Below are 7127 nucleotides of genomic sequence, written 5' to 3'. Positions count from 1 at the left end.
TGGAAACCTGCAAGGGCATTGCCGATTTTGACAATGGTAAAAGTTCAGTGTTCCTGGAACTTAGGGTTTCGTGGGGGAGGTGCAGAAAGTGAAGGAAGTTTGGATTCTACCAATCTGCAGTGGGAGTATGAATGTGATTTCACATGGATCGGACCTCTGGGCAAGCAGGGAAGTAGCACTTTTTAGTAGAAGAAATCAAGTATAGGAGACCACAAGCCTAAGAGAGGGTACCCCAATAAGAAGTTACAAGTCCTTGCCTGGTTTCAGGATCAGATTGTTTTCAGACCTAGACTCGTTGACTGAGTCAGGAATAAGAATCCTGCAGCACCATGGTGAGTATGCATGGTAATGATAACCTGGGTCCCTCTTAAAAGGGACCCGTGGATATTTACTTACATAAATGTACACTGGGGAAAAGGTAATACCCAGACATTTCAAGGACTATTGGACACAGGCTCTGAATTGAATTGCTACCTTATCACAGCCCCTGTTAGAGTCATAAAAGGAGATCTGACCAAGGCCTGGCTTACAGTGGGTTCACTAGGTTTGCAAACGCACCCAGTGATCATTTCTCTGATTCTCAAATGTAAAATAGGAATTTACATAACTGGCTGCTGATGCAATCCCCTCATTGGGTCCTTGGCCTGTGGGCTAAGAGCTCTGAAACCATAATTCCTTGGCTAAAATAGTAAATCAAAAACAATATCATAGTCTGGGAGTGGGTGATGTTGGAGATTAGCACCACCCTTCAGGATCCAAAGAATGCAGAAGTGGTGGTCCCCCATAATATCTCCAATTCAGTGGTCCACCCCCTGCAAAAACCAAATAGATCCTGGAAGATGATTGTAGACCACAAGTAGTAGCTTTACCGTAGCTGCCTGTCAGATGTGGTATCTCTGCTAGAACAAATTATTATGGCCTCAGTTACGTGGTGTGCAGTCATTGATTTGACAAATGTGTATTTTTCTATTCCAAACCAAAAAGAAGGGCAGAAACAGTTTGCATTCACATAGAATTGGCAACAATATACACTTATGGTTTAGCCCCAGGGCTATGCTTCTTTTCTCATCTTCCATCATAACACAGTGTGAAGAGGTCTAGACTTTCTGGACATCCCAGTAGACATCATGCTGACCCATTACAGTGACAATATTATGTTGATAAGGCCAGATGACCACGAGGTACTGGCACACTGAATGCTTTGGTGAGCCCTTGTCATGGTGCCATTCCCCAAGGAGACCAACCAGTCATGTGGTGGCAGCATGTTGACTACACTGAACTCCTTCCATCGTGAGAGTGCCAGCAGTTCATCTTCATAGAAACAGGCATGTACTACTGGTATGGCTTTGCCTTTCCTGCCGGCAAGGCTTCATCCAACACCACTACCTGAGGACTTATGGATTGTTTGATTCCTCCTGGCATGGGAACACAGCAGGCCAGGAGACCCACTTTATAGCAAAGGAAATGTGGGAGTGAGGTCAAGACTGAGGGATCCACTGATTGTGTCCCCAACCATACAAGCTGGAAGTTGCCGGCGTGATGGAGCATTCACACAGCCCAGCAAGACAGCACAGCCAACAACTGAGAGGCACAAAGGCCGCTGCCTTGTCCCAGAGGAAGAACAGTTCTGCAGGGTGGTTCATGCTCCGCAGCTTTCCCCTGTGGATCAGGCCAAGTCAGACTTTACCTGAGACCACATCCCTGCCTGGCTCTTTCCCTTTATTTTGCTTCCTTCCCTCCTTTAAAGGCTTTTCCCGGAGAAATGCTTTTCCATCAACAAATCATGGTGCACTGAATTCCTCTTCTGGCTCTGCTTGTTTAGAACCCAACCTAAGACATCCGCCTCCCCCTGCAAAATGCCCCTGAGAGAGGCAGCAACAGGAAACGTGAAACCATGCTTGCTCAGGTCCTCAGAGCAGCCAAATTCCTGCTTTGGACAAAGGATCTGCCTTCATTAGTTCTTCCTAACTAAACGGATCCTGAGGGCTGGGAGTCGGTCTCTGGGTTTTTATACTCTGGGAACATGGAACCACATTCTAGGAGTTATTGGAAATCATAGGATAAACCCACATCCTCCTGGAGTGACAAATGTGTCCGAAAATTTGCAGTAAATATGTTACATTATGCACATGTATTATGAAGTAGGGTACAAGATGGGCAAAAATTTTAGATGAAATACACGATCTCAAAAGGCATGTCTCTCCTGAGGCAGGCAACTGAGGGTCCCCAGAGTTCAAGTTCCTTCTCTGTAAGAGGTGCTGAGGTGGGAAAGTTTGATGTGTGTCAGAGAGTTTGATGAGCAGAGCTGGTGATGGTTGCTTTGAACAAGAGAAGGAAACAGCCTTCAACCCTCGGACCAAGGTAAGAAAAAGGAAAGAAACTGGAGTTCCACCAGACCGATTTATAATATGTTTCTATACTTTCCCTTTGTAATGTCTGGCATATTTGAGGGCTTATTTGCTAAGCACTTTACATGCATGAACTCACTTAATCCCAGCAACACTCTGGGAGGTGTGTACTGTGAGAGGCCTCATCTTAACATGTGGGAAAAGCGAAGTTCAGGCAGGTGAAATAACCACCAAGGGAACTGGAAAATATGTGGGTATCCACATCTACCTCCACATTCTGTGTCTTCTCTACTCTTTGTGCTCAGAGAATATGGGACATATAAAAATAGAGAGACCCAGGAACTTGCTATCTCCAGAATTAAATGTCACTGAAGTCAAAAAGAGCTGAAATCCTGCCTGAGTTAGAACATTTCATTTCCCACCTTTTACCCTAATGTTCATTTGATACTTTTGTTCCCTTGATTTCATATTTTTCAGCTGGATATTTTAAATTAAAAACTTTGACTTCTTTCTTTTACCATGCCGTATTTAGTTCTCTCTTATCACCTACATAAATTTTGCCCTGGATATAACCTCCTAGGCCTGGTATGCTACATGAAAACAAATAACAGATAAGTATGAAAATATTAGAGATAAAAACAAGCAGGCTTTACAAGTCTATAAGTCATAAAGAATCTCTTTGTAAAGGTAACATTTTATTTCTTTATTAAAAATTTGCCAGGTTCAATGTATATTGTTCATCTGCCTGTAAAAAAAAAGATTTAAATGCTGTTTCAGGGTCTCATAAATACAACCTCAAACCTATAACCTCGAATTTTTCATGAGAAAGGATGGAGGTTGACTTATCCCTCACTCATCAATATCATCATTTAAAAAATGCTTTAGTACTTTCTTCCTACTCTGCTGAGTTGCTGGGCATAAATCCAGGAATATGAGGCATATATAGCCAGACTCTAAAGATGATTTCTATCCCTTTCCAGCTTGCAGTTTTATAAGTCAGTCTCATGTATCAATTAACATTCATATTGATATATTTCCCCAGATTATTCTAGCTTGCATTTGTGATATGGGAGCTGCTGTCACAGTTTGTTGCATCTCCTTAAAAACTTTGCCCTGGTGGATATAGAACATTATTTTTCATAGGTAAGTTAGACAAGAGCTTCAGAAATTTTGTCAAAACATATGGTTTCTAACATTTAAGTTTACATGCACAGAGTACAATAGTTACACACAATTAAAATCAATTTTATTTTAATTTAATTTAATTTATTTTTGGCTGCATTGGGTCTTCGTTGCTGCTCATGGGCTTTTCTCTAGTTGTGGCGAGTGGGGCTACTCTTCGTTGCGGTGCGCGGGCTTCTCATTGCGGTGGCTTCTCTTGTTGCGGAGCACGGGCTCTAGGCGCATGGGCTTCAGTAGTTGTGGCACGCAGGCTCAGTAGTTGTGGCTCACGGGCTCTAGAGCGCAGGCTCAGTAGTTGTGGCACACAGGCTTAGTTGCTCTGCGGCATGTGGGATCTTCCTGGACCAGGGATCGAACCCGTGTCCCCTGCATTGGCAGGCAGATTTTTATCCACTGCACCACCGGGGAAGTCCTTAATATCAATTTTAAACAGATGATTTAAAACACTGTGAAGTACAGATGGCCAAAAGGCACATGAAAGGATGCTCAACAGCACCAATTATTAGAGAAATGCAAATCAAAACTACAACCAGGTGTCACCTCACACCAGTCAGAATGGCCATCATCAAAAAGGTCTACAACAGTGGCTTCCCTGGTGGCGCAGTGGTTGAGAATCCACCTGCCAATGCAGGGAACACGGGTTTGAGCCCTGGTCTAGGAAGATCACACATGCCACGGCGCGGCTGGGCCCGTGAGCCATAATTACTGAGCCTGCGCGTCTGGAGCCTGTGCCCCGCAACGAGAGGCCGTGATAGTGAGAGGCCCGCGCACCGCGATGAAGAGTGGCCCCCGCTTGCCACAACTAGAGAAAGCCCTCACACAGAAACGAAAACCCAACACAGCCATAAATAAATAAATAAATAAATAAATATTTTAAAAAAAAAGTCTACAACAGTAAATGCTGGAGAGGGTGTGGAGGAAAGGGAACCCTCCTACACTGTTGGTGGGAATGTAAATTGGTGTAGCCACTATGCAGAACAGTATGGAGGTTCCTTAAAGAACTAAAAATAGAGCTACTATACAATCCTGCAATCCCACTCCTGGGTAAACATCCAGAGAAAACCGTAATTCGAAAAGATACATGCACCCCCATATTCATTGCAGCACTATTTACAATAGCCAAGACATGGAAGCAACCTAAATGTCCATCGACAGATGAATGTATAAAGAAGATGCCACGCTAAGACCCCACATGCCCTCATGGCCAAAAAAATGATGTGTGTGTGTGTGTGTGTGTACACACACACACACACACACACACACACACACACACAATGGAATATACTCAGCCATAAAAAAGAATGAAATAATGCCATTTGCAGCAACATGGATTAACCTAGAAATTATCATACTAAGTGAAGTCAGAGAGAGAAAGACAAATATCATATGACATTGCTTATATGTAGAATCTAAAAGAAAAAAAAGACACAAATGAACTTATTTCCAAAACAGAAAGATACTCACAGACACAGAAAACAAACTTATGGTTACCAAAGGGGAAAGGGGGTAGGGGGAGGGATAAACTAGGAGGCTGGGATTAGCATATACACACTACTATGTATAAAACAGATAACCAACAAGGACCTACTGTACAGCACAGGGAACTATACTCAATATTATGTAATAACTATAAGGGAAAAGAATCTGAAAAATATATATATACATACACATGTAACTGAATTGCTGTGCTATACACCTGAAACTTACACAATATTGTAAATCAATTATACTTCAATAAAAAATTTAAAAGAAACACTATGAAGGCCTTTCTGATAAGCATTCAATAATTTTAATACCTTTTTCAGGGTATCACCTTACTGCTTATTATATAAACTGTTTTCCATCTTTTTAAGCTTGTTTTTTGATATGTAAACAACTCCTAACCCACTAATTAAACTTTGCAGATACTAAAACTTATGTGATCTTGTAGATACAAAGACATCATATAAGCCTAATAAATATATGTAAATAATAATAAATATAAATATATTAATTGGAAATCAGGCTGTAACAATGTGGCAGTTTTAGAGAATCACAAACCAAGCATTTTGGCTCCAATCCCATGCATTACTCTGGCAGTCTAGGCCACCTAGAGTATAAAGCAGTGGTAACAAAAGTAATGATGAAGATTCACTGCAAATGAATACTATGAAGAATAGAAATGGAGGAAAAAAAAGAGGAAAGGAAGGAGGAGAGGGAGGGAGGAGTAAGGAGCAGAGAAGGGAGGGAGGGGAGGGATGGAGAGGGAGGGACCCAAACTACAAGCGGTTCCCTTTACTCTCAGTTCAGGTATCTTCTGAAGAGGACAGCAATTCAAGGGAAATCAAAGGCAGTTTCTAGAGAAATAGATTTCTTTGTTCTGACAAACTGAAAGACACTGTGTTGAAGGAAGCTTTTGCCAAGCACACCACATTGGATCTTCTGTCCAAGGCCATCATCAAGGTCAGGTTAATGGCTGGGCTTCTGAAAAATGTGGTCTTAGTGAAATCTAGAAGGAGTCCTAATGCTCTTTCCAACAGCCACATAAATAACCAAGAGGCATATGGCACAGTGGGTTTCTGTCTTACTTTGGCCAGTCACTGGTATTATAACTTTTGGCAATTCCTTTAACAATTTGGAGCTTCACTTTTAACATGTAGAGGTGACAAGCAGACATGGAGTGAAATTCCAGGTTCACCTCTTATTACTGTATGATTTTAGGAAAGTTATATAAACTTCTATGAATTGATTTCTTCAGCTATAAGATGTGAATAAGACATAAAAAGATCATTCAGAAGTAGCCTGACCAAAAAAAAAAAAAGGACATAATGTATGATTCTATTTATATAAAGCTGTGGAAAATGCCAACCAATCTACAGTGACAGAGAGTAGATCAATGGTTGCTTGGGGAGCTGGGAAGCAGGGAGGGGTGGGGAACAAAGAGACCTCTCAGGTGGTGGATCTGCCCCCGATCTTGATTTGGTGATTGTTTCACGGGTGTATATGTATGCCAAAACATCAAAATATACATTAAACATTGTAAACATTTATTGTTTGTCAATTATGCCTCAATAAAGCTGTTTTTTTTAAAGGGTGAGAGAATTAAATGAGATAGTATGTGCAAAACAATTAGCACAGCATGTGGTACAAGTAAAAGTCTCCAGAAATATGGGTTCCTTTCCCCACTGATGTCAAAGGGCTATTTAAAATGGTACTGTGCTCCATAAACATCCATCAGTACTACAAACACTGAAATCTTCCCAGAAGTTTTATAGCTTGATAAATATTTTCAAAGAAAAATATGAGACAATATGAAAATATCTCTGTGGCTTTTTAAGGATATTATTTGTGAGGCTTTCTTTCAAATCTTCATTAGAAGCATATTTTCATTGTTGGAATCACATTGCACAAAGGACTTGCATGCCACTTTCCACTCCATGTTTTTAAGTAAAATGTCTTGCATGTTGTTTTTAATGGCTACCTTGTAACTTTTTCAGTGGTAAGAATTCTGGATATATTTTAAAGATAGAGCTGCCAGGATTTGCTGACAGATTGAATTTGGGGCATGAGAGAAAGAGGACTCAGGGATGATGCTGAGGTTTCTGGCCTGAGCAATTA

Source organism: Balaenoptera musculus, chromosome 5, assembly GCF_009873245.2.
Source record: "Balaenoptera musculus isolate JJ_BM4_2016_0621 chromosome 5, mBalMus1.pri.v3, whole genome shotgun sequence".
NCBI lineage: Eukaryota > Metazoa > Chordata > Mammalia > Artiodactyla > Balaenopteridae > Balaenoptera > Balaenoptera musculus.
This window is presented reverse-complemented; position numbering follows the sequence as displayed.